The sequence below is a fragment of the Tinamus guttatus genome, unplaced genomic scaffold, assembly GCF_059628265.1.
Source record: "Tinamus guttatus ecotype Peru unplaced genomic scaffold, ASM5962826v1 Tinamus_guttatus_pri_ptg000093l, whole genome shotgun sequence".
Classification (NCBI taxonomy): domain Eukaryota; kingdom Metazoa; phylum Chordata; class Aves; order Tinamiformes; family Tinamidae; genus Tinamus; species Tinamus guttatus.
In genome coordinates this window covers 66,333-84,829 of record NW_028288627.1, presented here as the reverse complement: position 1 = coordinate 84,829, position 18,497 = coordinate 66,333, and the positions used below count along the sequence as shown (strand labels likewise).

The following is an 18,497-nucleotide window of genomic DNA, read 5'->3' as shown; positions in this document are numbered from 1 at the left end:
TTTGAGGCACGAGAGACAGCTCAGCCTGCAGAGAAAGCTGCTGCGCTCCTGGAGCGTGACGCCTGTCCTGCCTGGTAGGAGGATGGGGATCTCTGTGTTGAATCCTGGAAGAGGAGGCTGACAAAGCTTCCAGAGCCGTTTCAAAGCTCTTGGATCAAAATACTGCAAAAATGACATGCCATTCTAGTGCAAATGGCAATTTTCCAGTTTCCAAAATACCCCGCCTCCTTACGTCACAGTAAAACAGGGCAAAAATGGCAAGTGGTTTAGTGAGTAAGAAAATTTCAATTCAAAATAGAACCAGAGAGGATTAAAGTGAATACCCAGACTGTTCTAACCTGTGTTTACAGTTCAAATACCGTACCAATTCCTGTTATTTTCAGGAGTTTCTTCCTGTGTTGTAACATTCTCTTCGGGATTAAACTTGGCCTGTGCAACACATGACTCATCTGACTACAAGTCCCCGGGCATGTGCTGCAGATGCTCATCACTGCCAACCCACCCTGCGACCTCAGGGTCCACAGCACCATCTTGCACACGGCTTTTACTGGAGGGGTACGGAGAAAGTGGCAGCATCTGCCTAACACTGAATTTCCACCCTTAGGCAAGAAGGGTGATGGTGGGTGTAAAATAAGATAAAGCCAGATTTTAATGTTTTCAGTGAAGGACAAGTCCATTTTGTAGTTAATATATACCCTTGCGGCTCAGGAATTTCGAGTTAAAAAATTGTAGCTATGGAGCTGTTATCTGCAGCACCAAGCACTGATGAAGGCCAAACAAATCCCAGGAGGGATCCTCTGCCTTCACTGATTTAAAACGGACTTCTTGTTTTCAGGTTTGCCTTTCATTGCACCTGCCTTCCTGCATTCCAGAAGATAACTTCTTTTCATGCTTCTCTGACTAGCTCTGTGAGTTCCCTCCACATTGTGTGATTATTCAATGCTAAGTCCACCTTGCTGCTCATTCTCTTTAAATGACCCCCACAAGCGTGGGCACGCTGTGCTCACTTAGAGACACAGTAGTGCCTTTGAAGTTACACTGTGAAATTCACAGGTGACATCAATTTAGCTGCAACAAATCACAATATGTAGCAGGAGACAAATCTAAGAATAAAATATGGAAGGACTAAAAAGGAAAAAAAAGACAACTTTATGGAAGCAATGGACTTGTGAGCCTAGGAACAGCTAGAGAGCTTCTGGGCTCTCAGTTATCAATTGGAAAGGACCTCTTCATTAGAGATAAAAAGCCAAACATTTCAGCTGACAGAGAGCTGAACAACCCACCTTCAAAATATTCTCTCCTAGGCTGTATGCCAGTGGGAAAGAGCAACCATGAATCAGGACAACAGCTTCTGTTGTCTGCAACTCAGAGCAGAAGGGACTTCACCAGCACTGGCAAATCCTGAAAGAGAGCAGAATTCACATTCAGCAGTGCAATCAGATGCAAGCTCCACGTATTCTGAGCTATCAAGCACTGAAAAGCTAGTCATGCACATTAGTGTGAAGCTGATCATGAGTCTGCAACCAGTCCTCTGCTGACTCGCAAGGGAGCCAGACCTCTGGCACTGACTCATTTGCTTCAGGCTGTGCTAAGGACAGTGCCAAAATTGTACTTCTACTTTCACTGCCTAAGATCAAACCTTTGTATTTCCCTCGTCTATATTTTAGAAGTTGCAGGATAATTGAATCAAACTAGGGATAACAAATATACTTACCTTATTCTACTGGACTGCTTTTAAGCGCAGCACTCTATTTTACTTCTCTTCCTCTCTGTTATGGACATTCCACTACATGGAAGAAAGTTCGTTGCATTAAGAATATTATGTCTAGCTCCTTCTAAAGCTGAAACTTCTATATAGATACTTTAGGCTGCAATTCCAGCTAGGGTAAATTGCCAGCAATGGCAATTCATGCACTATAAGTATATGCTACAATAGCACTTTCATACAAATACTGGACAAAATGGTACAAAGATTCATCACAATTCCTGCAACAACTATGTCAGGTAGGTGACTCATTAACAGTGCCCCTAATTTTAGGGATCCCTAGGCTGAGGCGGAAGGGTGGAGAGAACTGGCCAAGGAGAATAACAGTGTAACGCAAACCAAAAAATGTAAAATAAATAAAAAACCAAGTCGGCCTAGTCTGACCCAAAGCCAACTGAGTTCGAAGGCGACAGTGGGGCTGGGGGAATAATCCAAGGTCTTGAGCTCCCACCCCAGGATCACAACTAATCAAACAATGTTATCCTTAATATATGGCTTAGCTTAAGCATCTGTTTTTAGCTACCAACTGAAGTGAAAACATTAATTCATGCAAATCAATATTCCTTGAATAATATTTTGCCCATAGAATATTTCTTCTTTTTTTGAATATGAACTCTTAGCTAGCTCAATCCATTTAAATTATTATAGCTGCAGAGTTCAACAATTAGCTGTGTAAATTGCTTTCCTTGAGCGTATGGAAGGTTACATTACACGGTGAAATGCAAAGTGCATTCTATAGCGGATGAAAACCTTTGAATGATGATTATCTTTCAAAAAAGCTGGGATAAGGGCCAGATTATTAAGATGAAATTAAGACAGCTATTAGAGCTCTACTTGTATATCCAAAGACCCCAGTTGTTTCATGTGAGCATTACCCACTTTCAGTGCAATGTCAGGGTGTTGCCAATGTAAATGTTTACATATGGTGCCCACAGACTGTATCTTCTTGAAAACACGACTTGAAAAATCCATCCAAGGAAGGCATGAACAAGGAAAGAGCCCCGAGTATTACAAGCACTATTCCTACTCTGGCATATACCAGATAAAGCAAGGCAGAGAGACTTGGAGGAGCACGCTGCGTGGCAGCAGGCGTTAGTGACAGAGCTATGAAGACAGCGTAGGAGCCCGAACTCCTGCTTTTCTGTGCTAACTTTTAGACTAAACAGTCTCCGAAGCTGCCCCAGAGGGCAAGGGACACGGATGTCCCTATTTAGGCTGCTTCCCTCTGCGGACACGCAGAGCTCTGCTGGGAACGGATTCCAAGCACACAGGGCCAGATGCTCGGCAGAGCAGCGTCGCTGGAAATCCACCGCCTCCAACAAAGTTGATGACGTGACCTATATAACGAAAACAAGCCCGAAGCAGCGAAGGAATATAACCCTAATTTATTCCAAATACAATACACTTAACACTGTCACTTTTCTCTTGCGTGCCAGCATACAGGCTCAGGAAACAGACACATTTGGATGCTCTCAGCTGGGAATCATCTTCTTGCAACACTCCTAGATGATGCACATACTGTCTCTATTTGGGTTCACCCTTTCAGATGGCATGGTGCCCACAAAACAAGCTGATTAGCACTTGCCCTGGGCTATCAAGGCAAGGCAATGGTATGTTTAGATCAGCAAACTGCATAACAATATAAATGTCATCTATTCTACAAGAAGCTTTGGCAGTATTTGCGTCTTGTGCTTCATTGCATGTATGCGCCAAAAAGAAATTCAAAGACTTGCAAATGGAGGACAGGCAAGGGATTTGCCAGCCCTCCTGGCTGCCAAAACATGCTGTAGAGCAGTGGGTGCCTCATTAATCCCCAAAGACCATCTACCGCGTGTCAGATTGTATGTAACATGACCACTACTAATACATATATATATAGCCTTTTTTGTTCAGCCAGGCTCATGAGCAGAAGACGAACCACAAACAGTGCATCTGGCACAGTCTGAGACATGATCTGTACACTTGCCCAGAAAAGATGGCAACCAGCCCAAACAGAATAGCCCTGGGTGGTCACTAGCTGCTTGTGCAACGTCTCTGCTGACGGGGCAAGCTGTAGCAACACCTAGCATGTACAATGGAAAACGGGATAAGGACACTCACTTCGGGACACCAGCTGGAACGCAAGCCAGGTCTCTAACGGCCCCGGAGTCATTAGGATTTGATTGTTCCTGGAGACCTCTAGGACATGAAGTGATGGTCTCACCCCAGCTCCTGGTGAGCGGGTGTCAGCGCCGTTATCCCAGCGAGCATCCAGCTTAGCAGGGAAGGAAGGGCTGATCCGTGTCTCCTGGTGAGCACAGGGGACTCCCCAGGACAGGGCTGGCTGAACCAGCACGGCTCAGAACTGCTGCTTTTGGGAGTCCTGCTTGATTGCTGAGCAGATGGAATGGGGCAAAAGGAGGGGATATAAAGTAGGAAAGAGCAAGAAGGCTGTCGGGCAAATGCAGGAAAGAGTTCTGCAGAGAAGCAGAAATACGTTATGGAATGACATACTAAATGGGGCGCAGAAGAAGACACCCAGATCATCAGGAACAAAAACAGCACTGCAAATATATAACTACGCAGGGCACTACCAAATTAAACAAATGTTTACTTGATTTCAAAGCACTTTCACAGGTTGCTATGATTTCACAGGTCGTTCTCCAGAGTTTGAGTTTTGTTTGCACTCCAGGAGCCAATAGCAGGGTCACGGGTAAGCGACCAACCTTTCTACACCAACTAACAACAGCCAGAGGCTACGCTCTGGCTTTACCCCAGCACTCTTTCCATGACAAGCACAGGAACCACTTCATCTAACCATTTTTTCCAACCCCTCTTTTGCAAGCAGGGGTCCTCATCTTGGATACTCCTTCGATACCCTACGTAGCTTCACTAACTTTCCTATTTCTTTTTACAATTCTTTGGCCAATGATAGAGCCATAGCACAGAAAGACTGAAGAGTGACTCTCTTAAGGAGATTATGCAAAATGTCATTTGGCATTAAATTCCTATTTGAGAATAAAAGTTTTTTCCTTAGTCATGCTAATAAAAATCAGGAAAGATACTCTGGACTTCTAAGATACTTCTAAGTACAGCCCTTTTCAAGATTCTTTAGTCACGTTCTCATGCTACTGCATATTCCTCAAACTCATAATGACACTACACTTTAACAACTTCTTTCATTTCTGAAAACAGAAATCTGTCCAAAATGCTTTTGTTTCATGAGCAGTATCCGGGCACATTTAACTCCTATTGCTTAAGAGGATTTGTACTTTGTTCTCAGGTTTATAGGATAGAGATATTTAAAAGATTATGAAATGTGTTTGTGGAAAAAAAATAAAAAAGAATGTTGGAACATATCCATCCATATTTCAGTGTAAGTTGTTGAAGCATCAGAATTACACATTGCAATTATCTCCCAGAATGTATAGCTCCTAGCACTGATCTTTATGTTTAACAGAAAAAATGGTCTAATACTTGGTAAATGAATGCTAATTAACCCAGTAGGAAAAAAATCTGGCATAATTGAATAATGAAACTAATACACCTTGTGCATTTGTTTGAAAGTCTCTGCCGCTCTGATTGCATCAGGTGTAAATGGCTTTTTATGCGATACACTTGCCAAGGCAAATCTTTATTCAAGGTCTGATGCCTTCTGACTGTTGACCCCGGATCAGACGCGGGTCCTCACAGCGAGCAGTGCCACACGGTATATGAAAGCACAATAAAGTCAGTGGTGCTTAATATGAGCGAGACAACTGGAGTCTGGCTCCAAGAGAGCATTACGTAAAGGGATTTGGATTTCTCTCATTTTTTTTTTGTTAAAACAATTACAGACAACTCTGTAAATATGTCATAACAACTTTTTTTTTCCTTCTCCTTTCTTATATTGGACCTTTTCATGGAAATACTTTCTAGTTGCCTACCCGTTGATCTTGTTATTTCCCAACATAGTAGAGGAATCGGTCTGGGGTTTGATCACATACCATGTCAGTACTAGGGGAATCGATCTATGGTGTATTTAATATGATAAACAGGGCGAGCTTTGCAATGGTAATGCGGAGCAGAAGAGCTCAAACAAAGAATGCCATTGATACAACTGTGTTCTGGATCAGGCCCACCGTGAATTTGAAAATAGAGCAAAGTAATAGCATGGCAATTCCCTTGCAGTAAATATGCAAAGTTCTCCTCTCCCATACAATGGAAACGGTTTTATGCTGATGTAGATCATGGCCCATGGATAATCAGCCCAGTATTCACTTCCCCAGTTTAGTGGAAACGCAATCAGGAAAGCATTATGAAGAAAAACCTGCCCTGCAGGGATAGACTTGCTTTAATAATGTTTATGACTTGTCCATATTGTATTTATGTCTGGAAGTTGATTTCTCGGGTTTTCCCACCCTTCCCCCACCTCAGCCCCAAAGACAATTTGCAAGCTGAATCCTTAACCAGGAGGCATTAGGGAAGCTCCGTGGGGATGCACGGAAATCTGCTCTCTATAAACTCAGGATTACACCCAGAAACACGCCTGGTTCTATCCGACTCAGGTCGGAGCTCACCTTTCCCTGAAGGGACCGGTCCAAAGCAAGCCGGAGCTTCACAAACACAAGCCTGGAGCTGAAGTCCAGCACGAGCTCTGCTCAGCTGTGGCCTCCTGTCCTGCTCCTCCTGAAAGCCATCCAGGCCCAGGCCACCAAAGCAATAGGAAAAGAAAATGGTTGAAGACCTCCCCAGCACCTGCCAGGCTCAGATTTCCATGGAGCCTTAAAAGCCATCAATACCCACCCTCTTGCCAACCTCGGCCACCCAAACCCACCAGCAGAGCCGCTGCAGGAAGACTAGTGTCTATGGATGGTCCAAGCCACCAGACACGATGCACCATGCACTATGTCCGGGGCCTCCAGCATTCCTGGCTCCGGCACTCGAAGGCTCTGTGGGCAGCAACACGGGGCCTCTGGAGACCCCAGGGACTCTGCTGGACTTACCCCTCCGCTCCGCATCCTTGTGCCTGGGCTCGTCTCCAAGGCACAAAACACACGGATCGGTCAAGCTTCCCCCATGCCCCGCTCGCTGCACATGTTTGTCCACAAGAAAAGCCCCCAAAAGCCCATTTTTCCCCCCGCCTTTTATCTTCCCTTGTTTTCTACAAAGGAGCCCAACCTTCGTTTAGTATAAACGAAGGCAGAAACAAAAACCCTCCTGAATTCCTCTTCATTATAAATGGATTGTCAATGTGTTAAATAAATCAGTGAAAATGGAAATCCAAAAATAAATAGCCATCCTGCTGTTGCTATGACAACTCAAATTTTTTACCTGGACAGAGATTTTATGTTTCACAGTTGGTAATCACCAAAAAGGAGGGTCACATTTTTTTTTTAATTCTGACACTTCTCACCACCTACCCCCACTATAATAAAGGAGATTATTTTGGGTTACTTTTTAGCAAATGCGGGAAGATCAAAGAGAGGAGCTATTTTTCACTGCAGACAGGAGAGACTACATACAGATATCATTGCCAGCATAGCGTGTAATGTCTACTCAGCCCAGAAAGGACAGGATCTCAGATTTTCCTGTAGCAGTCAAAGGCTCTAACGGAGCCCTGTTATGCTAAACGCAGGGCACGTATAGAGTAAGATTAACATAATTTAAAGCCATATTTTGGCTCCTCTAAGAGGGCAATTTTACTTAGGTAAAAAGCAACATTTCAGACTATAAACAGCAAGTAAATATTTTACGACTCACGCTGTCATTCCCACTAGTGCAATGGGTGCATGAATGGCCCAGCAATCAGGAGTGCACCGCGAACACACCGCTGGCCTTTCCCACCACGGCGTAGAGCAGCCCGGAGCCCTGGAGGGCAGCACGTTCAGGCCCTTTGCTCAAACCCACCGCTACGAAAGGCCCAAGGCAGCAAACAGCGAAGGCCTGGCCATGCCAGGGGCATCAACACCCACTTTATACCCGCCAGGCGTTACGGACAGAAACGCTCCTGTCCTGCGGGGTGGCAAATAAAGCAGCTCAGCAGAGGAGAGAGGCCAGAGCCACCAAAGGGAGGCCATGGGGAGCCCAGGTGCTTTATCAAGGCCGTGCTACAAACCCACATCACCTGGGAACTCCTCAGCCACATAAGAAAAGGCACTTAAAGGTCTTGTATTTCATCTTACCTTTGGGAACGGGTCTCACAGCACCTCCCTGTCTAGAGGCTGGTAAGAGGATTCACTAAAACAGCTCAGGAAACATCGTCGTCTTCTTCACTGATAAACAAAACAAAACCTATAAATCAGTGTTTCTTGAACAAAAAGTTCAGGTGATCAAAATGCAGTTCAGAACATTTCTTGGAAGCAGTACCACTTCAGTATTTTTCCCCTAGCCGATTTCCTTGTAAAATGTTTACAGTAGGAAGATCAATTTTCAAAATTGCATAGTATACATTTTTCAGTGTGAAACAGTATAAAACCCTCTTGCTGCAACTTTGTTCTAGAAAGAGTTTAGGAGGGAGGGCAGCAAGTGGGGAGCAGCACAAAACCAATGGCTCCTTAGGAGAACTCTATAGAAAGCAGCACTTTGCACAAAAACTCTTTAGTCAGGAAAAATCCTGACCAACATTACAGTGAGTTAATCTCAGTTCAAATCTAGCCTAATGGTAGTAAAACATTACCGAAATGCACACAATATTCCTGGCCACAATAACTGTTTTTAGGAACCAAATGTTCAAACAGCTTAGCAGTGCAGGTTTCTGGTAGCTTATATCAATGTATACATTCTGGAAGGCGTTATGGGGTCCCTCACATTGACACGGCCGTGCAGGCACACGACAGCGCTCTGAGCAGACAGGAGCGCCCGCGGCCCGGCCTACGAGCGCGGGCGCTCAAAGCAAGCATTCAGTTCCACCCAGAGGCTCGTTTTCCTCTAAATGGGCCTCTCAGACTCGGTGACAACTCTGAGCTGCCTGAGAAAAAACACGAGAATAAAAAAAAAAAAAAACGGGGGGGGAGGAGAGAGAGGGAGAGAGAGAGAAAAAAAGGAACCTATTTTCCAGCGCAAAGTAATCCCTGCTCCATTGCCATGGCACCAGACATCCGTCTCTTTCTTTCATTGACCAGACGAGGTCCTCCTCAGCCCCTAGCTTCTTTTTAAAAAAATACATATATATATATATGTGTGTGTGCTTACACATACATGCCTGAATTTGCTTCCTCAGTAGGAAAAGGAGCCATCAAAGTATTAACTGTAGGTAGATGGACTCTTTGGGAAAGGAAGAGGGTTCTGAAGCTTTGCAATCTCGGACATGATCTCAGAAGAGAGGCTCTTAAACACGATACAATATTGAAATCATACAAGGGAGGTGCAGCTTGCCCTCCGACAAGCCCAGGTGCACCATTTAGAGGCTCCAGGTGAAGCCCTTCCCAAAAAAATTGTGATTTCAAAATATAGTGAATATTAATGAAGTAGACGAGGAGCAAAACGCAATTTTTCTTTCACCTTTCCAACAAGTTATTTACACGGTATGATCCTGAAACACCCTTTACCTCAGTGGCAGCTGAGAATTTGGCTGAGGACTGCAGTAAAGCGTAAAAAGAGAGCAAACCCAAACCAGATTCAATTTAAAATCAAAAGGGAAAGGGAAAGAAAAAGTCTATGCTTCAAAGAAATGCCCAGGCGCTCCCAAAACACACAAACGGAGCTGAGGTTACCCACACCGCCGTAGCTCTGCGCCCGCTGTTTTGGACAGCCTCCCGCCGGCTCTTCCCTCCCCGGCGCGGCGAGGCCGACGGCCCCGCGGCTGCTCGGGAGGCATCGAGCGGTCACGAGCGCCGGCTCATGAGTCAGCATCTGCCGCCGGGTTTGGGGGATTGCTGCGTTGGTTAACCTTAAAAGATGGATCTAATTTCCCACGAGCGGCCGCGGGAAGCGCCCGGTGCCCGGGGACTCGGCCGCGCCGCTCGCCCGCGCTCCCCTTCGCTCCCGTGGAGAGGGACCTGTGCTAGCCCCTCGCTCCGGGAGGAACAACGAGAAATGTTCTTCCTCACGCTGGTGTAGAGCTGGGGCCGCTGCCTGTGCGGCTCTTCATTAATTAATTGTAAATAACCGCCCGGGGTGACGTCACTCCAACAGGAGCCCTGACAAGACAGATCGCTCCCAACTGCCCAGCGCCAGGCTTCACCTTTTTTATTTCATAAAAATCAATGTTTCTGTGGCATCCGCAGGCCAGCGCGAGGGGAAGGGAAGCCATGTGTATGCAGCGCACGCAGGCGCCTCGGCCGCGGCGCACGCGCGGGCACACGCGCGCACGCCAAATTGATTCCCTGTGGCTCCTGCAGTCTGATCAATTTTGCATTCAGCGCAGACCTGGGGTGAATTTATTACTCTTTGGAAACTTTCCGGAGGAAAAGGGAGACGGAGCCATTAAGGCCAAGCCCAGCGTTGCAGTCAGAAACCTCCTGCAGTCGCCCCGCGTTTGCAGGTGCCGTCCCCTTTCCCTGTGCTCCCCCAGGGTGAGGGGACACCCTGCCATAACAGCACTGGGTTCAACAGTGAGGGTTGAACCCCAACCAGCATCACAGTGTCTACCTGGAGGATCACTGGGCACACAGCATTGGGAGCTTTTGTTCTTTCAACTTGAACCCATTAAAAAATACATATATATTTGTATATATGATGGAGCAACATGGCAGATGTTAGACAATAAGTTAGGAACATGTCTTTAGCTCAATGGCTTTTATGATTTCATTTAATTCAGAAGCTGAATTTGGATTTTGCGTTCAAGTTGGCAGCTGATCCTTACCTCTGCTTAGAGCCAAACAAAATCTTAATACCCAAATCCAGGAAAAACGCAGCAATTCTCCCAGAACAGAGGTTTCTACCCCCATCTCCCATGTTCTTTTCCCATCCCCAACATCTGTGGTGAATTTGCTCATAAATAACATGACAATAGCGGTAGAGGAACCAGGCGCCCGATGTGGATTCTTGTCTCTGTGCTGCCTGTGGTCCAGCCCTGCCTCTCGGCAGCCCTTCCGAGGATGCTCCGGGCTCTGCGTTGCCGTCGTTTCCGCGCAGACAAAGGAAATCCAAGGCGCTGCCCAAGCGGAGCGGCAGCATCGGGCGCCGGGGCTCCTTGCGGGCACGAGCGCCGACGCCAGGTGCCAGACAGCGGAGAGCCGCTCTGCCCCATTGTCACTGCTGCAAGACGGACTCAAAATAGACCCGTGCCAAATACAGCCGAGCTGCATCGGGCTGCACGCGCGCCCGGCCCCGCTGCTCTCCCTTCCCTGCAGGCACACAAGCCATACCGGGCGGAACTGGGTACAGAGCACAATCACACTGCTGCATCATTCCAAAAAGGCCTTTCTCCAGGGAAATGAAGCCCCTACGGCTGCAATGGGATTTGCCCAAGTCCTATTGTTCACACTAGCCTGCAACGCCTTCTCCGGGGCCACTTCCACAGCCTACCAGAAGAGGGGGATCACATACAGCACTGTCCGAAGGTGAGCTCACCACCACGATTGTTTTTTATTAAATTAATTTCACCTTTTCCCCCTCCAATCCCTGCTGGCAAGAGAAGAAAAGGTAATAAACGGGCTAGGATAATCTGGAGCAGAATCACACATACTGATCTTTTCCTTCATTTTTTCATGTTTCAGGAAGAAATGAAATGAAGCACATGAAAGGTACTGAGCAATAACTTCACCAGCAGTACCTGAAGTGGGGGACAGTCGTATTCCTGGGTTGGCCCAGACGTCATGGACCCCCAAGGCAGCCAAAGCCTTGGGCTATAAAGCTGAAGCCAAAGGGAAATCCTACAACCCAAGGAAAAACCCTGAACTCTTACATGCAAAGCCATTAGTAACCAATGGGGAATTTATCAGCTTCTCACTCCCATTTGGTTTACAGAGGTGGACCGTTTTTAACTCCCAGAGAACAAAACCAACATCACTGGACACTGTTTTAAGAGCTAAGTAAATCAGACACCTAAATCCTGTAGGCTGCTGTGCCAAACCCTGTCTCAGTCTGTAACTCCTTCCCCAGCCCTTCCAGCTGGTCAGTGTAATGTATTATCACACAGGAAAAGAAAAAAAACAAAATCTTTAGGCATGATAGGAGAGATTTTCTGTTGCTGCAAATCAAAACCAAGGAGGGATTTATGCTGATTTTTTAAAGGCGAAGCCCAGGTGCGTCCCCAAAACCTGAGCAACAAAATAAAGCCCTCTGTTTTCCCTGGCTTACTTTCACAGAAGTCATTCAGGCTCAGAAAGGAGCCGCCAGAGCCCGCGGGAGGAGCGGGGAGGACGCGGAGGCGCCGCACACGGGGGTGGCAAGCACGGGGACCCGGGCGAGGGAGCCGGGCCAGCAGCCCAGCAGGGCCGCTCGCCCCCCGAACGCGGCAGCCACCTCGCCCGGGGACAAAAGACATCTGCTGAGTACAACAGGAATCGACTCGGAGCAAGGACAAAGCCAGACAGGATCGCATGACGCGCCAGTCTGCTCCAGCAAGATGCCAGGGTCAACGGCAACTAATGCGCCCAATAAGTCAAGAGGAATCAATAATGCTAAATAACCCTGTCTTCTGTACGAAGCAAATCAGTGCAAATGCAGTTAAAATGGGCTCTGCGCGCTGCACACTGCAGGCTGAAATCTGATTGAAGTCCCCCGTGTGACACGTCGACATTGGCAGGCTGAGGTTCCCACAGCTGTGGCAAAATGTCCTTTCAAACTTCCCATATCCACAAGGCAGGTTTGACCATGGACGTTTGCTTTCTGATTTTTATTTTTAGAGACCTCCAACGGGAGGAGGGCAGCGAGGCAGTGGAGTTTTAGGAGCACAGATGTGTTTAACTGTTCAACAACAAACCCCACGTCCAACCTCGCTGGGGACGCACGTCCCAGGCCCAGAACGCTGCCGGGACATTCCCGAGGTACCTGCCCATCCACAAACAAGAACCTCCAGCCAAGCAGCAGCGGCATCATGCAGGCGAACCTGAACGTTAACAAATCCTCTACGCAGTGTTAGCTAAAACTCAGTATTGACCGATATGAGCTAAAACTTCAACAGGTCCTTCTCTGCCTCCACGGAGACAAGAGCGTAGAACCCAAAGGATTCTGCAGCATCATTAGGCTGATTTCTACCTCTCATTCTGAGCTGTCATGACATAGTCTTAGCTTTGAGCGGTTCAGCTATGAACTTACTTCACTTTGGGTTCGAACTCGGATTACATTGCCTCAAGAAGCCCAGCTCCTCACTTAGGAACTTCTTTGACCACCTGTATTCAGCACAGGGATTCCATCTCTGTACACTGAGAGAAAATTAACATTGATTTTCCCCTAACAAATCTGGCAAAGCTGTGGAAGGATTCTCCTCCACCCTGGAAACATTCTCAAAGTTCCAAAATTTGTTATGTCTCATACTTGAAGAATTTTATTAGCTTCTTCTTTTTAAAGGCACTTGCTCCAGCTAAAGCAAGTTTGCAGACTACTAAAAAGCCTCAGTCTCCACTCTTTTTAAGCCCTTTCTATTACTAGAGACTGGAGTGTGCATCTCTGTGCATGACCAACAGGTCTCTCCACCTTGGCAACTGCTGCAACCCTTCCCATTGCTGCCAGGTAGTGCCGTTTTGGGGGCACACATTTCCAGTGGTGCAGATACGATCCGTGCAAACAAAATCGACACCCTTCCCCTGCACGTGCTCTACATCCTTTGCAGTTTGCTCAGCATCATCATTCATCTTTTCTCCCCCATCAGTTCCACTCAGGTACTCAGAGCATTGCAAGTCTTGGTCTCTCATCCTCATTCCCCCAACCCAGGAGCATTGGAAATCCAGGCCTTACGCACGCAGGATGGGAAATGAACACTTCTTTACCCACTCCAGACATAACAAAGCACAAAACACCATACAGAAGCTTTTATACAGCAGGCGGGGAAGGAATTAGGCAAGCTAATACGAAAGAGGTTCCACCGCTGCTTTGCACCCTGCAAAACCGCCCGGGCAAAATATTTCAAGATGAGCAGGACTAAGAGCAGATATTATTGTTATTATTTATTATATAACATCCCATATTGCTGCATTCTCAATTCACTCACAGCCACCTCCTGGAGCACTTACACTGTCACTCTGTTCTTCTGTTGCCCTAGTTTTTCAGCTTTCTTCTATCTAGGTAAATATATGAGCCCCATCTCAGAGGCAGCTGAGTATCTATTATACCCTGCTGTTCCTCTCTCGCACTTATCCTATTATGCTATTATAGCTGGTGTAGGGTCGTGTGTTTTCTATTTTGTGACATAATATTGTGGGCCCAATTCTACCATCACTAATATACCATATAATAAGAGCGAGACGCACAGGAGTGCCGGTAAGAGCACTTCATGTGGCAGGAGTCAGGGTTACAAATGGTTACACTGCTGGCACTCGGCAGGCACCAGGAGCCGCGCGGTCCCACAGCTACACGCCTTCCATTTATATATAAATTACCATTTTATACAAAGAGACGGCACCAACCTAAAATAACCACCACAGCAAATGCAGACAGTTAATATGTGCAAATAGAGACATCTTGGAGGCAGATCACAATGAATAAACTCTCTCCACCCACCGAGGAGAACATTATTTCCGTGCTTGTGTTAGCTCCTTCCAACGCTCTGCAGCTAGGGCACCCGAGCACTGCCCAGCATGACAGGACGTGATCAGTGCTCATGGTACATGGGCCTTCCACATCTCCCATACTGCTTTTATAGGAAGTCCTTGGGTGACCTTTTGTCCTTTATAACCTCCAAAGATATTTTATCAGATATTTTGTTACAACGAAGCCAAAGAAGTGACCCCAAGAGATACTCTGCAATGGCCACTGAGTCTGGCTGGAGTTTGTTCTGCCTCTTCAAGCCAGTTTCCACAAGGTTTTTGAGCCAAGGTACCACACAGATCAGGCCTGGAGAAGTGAGCAAAGGCAGAAGATGATTTTTAAAACAGTCTGTTCTAATGTTTCTCTAGTGCCACCGAAACAGGGGAAATTAGGCAGTGAGGCTGAAGAAATGCTCAAGAATATGGAAGGTACCGAGTCAAAGACAGTAAGAACATCAAAAGAAACTCTGGAAGATCATTTAAAAAAAAAAAAAAAGAACTGTAAAGGGTAAAGAGGACTAGTCAATCACAACTATCTTAAGGACTTGTGCTCAAACCAGCACCCTCTCTGAGAACAGGGGATTATCTGAACTAATTCTCTAAACTAAACAAAACAATAAGGAAGCCCTTTATCAGTTCAGTTCTGTGCTAAGTGAATTAAACCCCCATCTGTCTGGACCAGACTCGCTTGGGGACTATGCTGAGGTATTCCCACATTTCTTCCTTTGAGTGGTACTGCGGACTAAACCAAAACATGACCCAACATTCAACACACTAAGAAAATTCAGTAGGAAACGAACGCTGTTGACCTAACAAGGAATTTCCTGGCACAGCTGGGAGAGGCTCACTGAGGAACAGCAATGCAAAAACACAGCATCAGGTTTCCAAAGGGTCCAATGGGTCTTAAAATAATGAGATTGTAAAAGTGGGTTCACTTTTCTACATCTACTGCAGCATTTGGTGGCTGATCTGATTTTGTCCAGCAAGATCTGGTTCAGAGGGGCAAACCCTACCATAAATAAGATAATACGGGATAATCCACACATAACAAAGTGCTTGATGCAAAATCCATTGGAATGCCTTACAGGCTCTTACTGTCCTGCTGGCTGTTGAATCAGCTTCCATGAAGTTAAACCCATCTCAGTTAAGATGAGCTATGAGATGAGTTTTACTTGCACTGTTTCAGTTGAGTCATGCTGGGTGAGGATGCAGCCCACTATACTTACAGTGCAGCTCCATTTTTGCTATGATCCATCTAACTCTATTGAAATACTGTTGCTTAACAAATTGCACCCTACAGAGATCATGACAAAAATTCCTCATTCCTTACATTCGGCACCTCTTGCCAATGTCTGTCATGTTTTAATAAAGCTGAAATCCATTCCCCAAAGCAGACAAAACTTTGGACATCACTGAAATCCATCCAGGAGTCACCAAAAACACACTGATAGCTTAGAGTTATTTCCCAACTAGTGCATCTCACGTTTTGCTTATGGGGCAAGCATTGCCATGTAATCTCAAGTGATTTGGGTTAGCAAAACTGCATTTTAGCTGAGTTATCCAGTGATAGCACTACAAAGAACATATTTATAAAACATATTTATAAAAGAGCAGAAAGGCCAAGAGATCAGCTCGGGTCCCCATTAAGCTGGTACAATGAGTCTCTGCGTGACCCGGGCTGCCCCGGCCCCAGTGGCAGAGCGAACCTGCCCGCAGTTTTTCCTCGGTATGTTACAAACACCTAGCGAGTGCAAGAGCCAGCTGGGAGGTTCAGGGGCCAGATCCAGTTCACCAAGCAGAAAATCAGGTCCCCTGGGATGCTAGCTGATCAACAGGGCAGCCAAGCCACTGTTTCCGTGTGCCTGTTTAAGTGCACGAAAGGGCACAGACACAGGTCAGCGGCACTGACTAAATTGCCAGTCAGATGGGCCACGTACTCGTATCACACACGTACGAGTGGGCAGCAGACCTGCTTGCAGAGCCTGACCCACGTCATCTCCATGACTTAGACTGCTCATATGAGCAGTCACACACATGCACAACCTCATACAGGATTGTGGACTGCCTGCACAGTCTGCTCCCATGTGATCCCTGCATTAAGGGAAGGATTAACATTTCGGTCTGTTTCAAGCCCTGCTGCAATTAATTGCGGCTTGGTGGATAGAAGAGACCAAGGACATCATTTCCCATCAGGACACCTCAATCCACAAGGATTAAGGGCAGAAGGGACCTCAGAAGAATGAGCAAACTTGTGGCAGTGCAGAGGTAGACTTTCACTGAAATAAAAGCATGAACAGGCCTCTTAGAAACTCCTTCTGAAATACCTTGTGGCAAAGTGACATTCTGCAAAGCTGAAATGCTATTATGAAATCTGAATTAAGACTGATATTTGAACATGAGGCATTTCTGACACGATATCAAAACACAGTGATTGCACTGAGTTAAAAAGCAATTAGTAACGATTAAAAAAACCTTCTCTTCCCTGTCGTATGAAAGTATTTGGTTGTACAGACTAATGGCTTTCCAAGTTCTGTTTTTGTTAACTCCTGTCACATGTTTTCAACAAGAATCAAATCTGCAGCCCAGAACTCTCCCCAAATCAGGTAAGCCTAGACTAAGCAATCCAAAGTGCCTGGCAGTATCATAACTGTGAGCACCAGTCTCTCACACCTGCACTTGAAGCGTATCTCCAACTGCTATTCTGAGCTGTAGCAGTTTTTATCAGATAAGCATTTGTCCCCTTACTTTCTCTATATTCAAAGTCTTTCCAACTGACCTAATTATCCGCAGATTTTCACCCATTTACTGAAAACCAACACAATCTTACTCCTTAGTAGAATAATTGCACAGCTGGTCTTTCTCTCCACGGACTTGGAATTATTTAAAAAATGGTCATTTTCCACGACATAGCTCACTAAGGGTAGCATTTCTTGTATTTTGGACCATCCTAACCCACCAACTTTATGACTGTCATCTCATGTCAGCCTGTAGCCTGTACACATCAGAACACAAGAACTACTCTACAAACTCACTGCCAAACTTCACTGAAAGTTTATGAGGCCAAGAGCAGCAAGGAGAAGAGCAAGGACATCTCAGGACTCGCCAGTGTAGCTCCAATCAAGACAACACGATACATACCTCAAGTTCAAGGCGGGAGGAAGGCTCTAAAGAAAAGGCAGGAGGTGAGATTCTTCCCATGCCTTGAAAGGTCTTTCAGTGAGACTTCTGGCCCTGACTTGTCTCTAGAAGAATGCAATGCAGATGATCTTTCTTCTTGTTTTTGAGCATTTACATAACCAAAGTCATCAAGTTACTCCTATGGAAAGGAAAGAGAGAAAAAAAGAGAAACTTATCACTACATGAAGCAGGGCTGTAAGGGTTATGCTTAACTTTTCTCTCTGGGATTTCGGTGAGAGGTGCCTGAGTCTAGAACTATTTTCTCTACATACCTAGAGTGCATAGACCACAGATTAGAAGGGTCCGGAAATAAATAAATAAATAAATAATCTATTTTTTATTTTTCTATTGAAATCATCATCAAGTCATCCTGATAAATAAGGAGATTAAATTCATTTAGAAAGTGAAGTACAGAATGAAGTTTTACCTCTTCTCTCCACAGCAGTTCTCAGCCTTAATCCCCAGACTGTAACAGTTCTCCAGTCACCCCAAATCACCTTTTCCTGATACATTTGAGAGTTTAACGTCTTAGTCATTAACATTATATTCCCCCTGACACTGTGCACAAGTCCACACACTCTGAATTCCACCCCAGTGCTTTGGAGGGGATATTTTCCTGCCTAGACCCATCTGATGAAAATACAGCAAGTAATTCAAATATTTGTCCCTAGGTTTCACAAGGTCTGACTCTGATCTCACTTTAACAAGCCTGAGTCTGGAGTAACGACTGACGTTCCAAATTTACACCCTTGCGTCTGGAATCACAACCAAGTCACTCCGTGGGCACCTACAGTGCAAAAGGAGAGCCCTGCCTGCATAAACACTGTGAAATGAAGCCCCAGTTTCCAAGAGCAAAGAGGTGAATCAGGCCTGATTCTGACCCTGCATCAATATTCAGCAGTGGTTTCAGTGGGACAGCTCCTTATTGACACTAGAGTAGGGAAAATCAGGATTAAGCACCATCT

General features: G+C 45.9%; 1 long non-coding RNA gene across 1 annotated transcript; it reads left to right on the top strand.

The window, feature by feature from the left end:
- Positions 1–749: 749 nt before the first annotated feature.
- Positions 750–1,147, top strand: LOC148595482 (uncharacterized). The gene is made up of 2 exons (XR_015913142.1): positions 750–988; positions 1,020–1,147. It is a non-coding gene; the product is annotated as an uncharacterized LOC148595482 (long non-coding RNA).
- Positions 1,148–18,497: the final 17,350 nt, after the last annotated feature.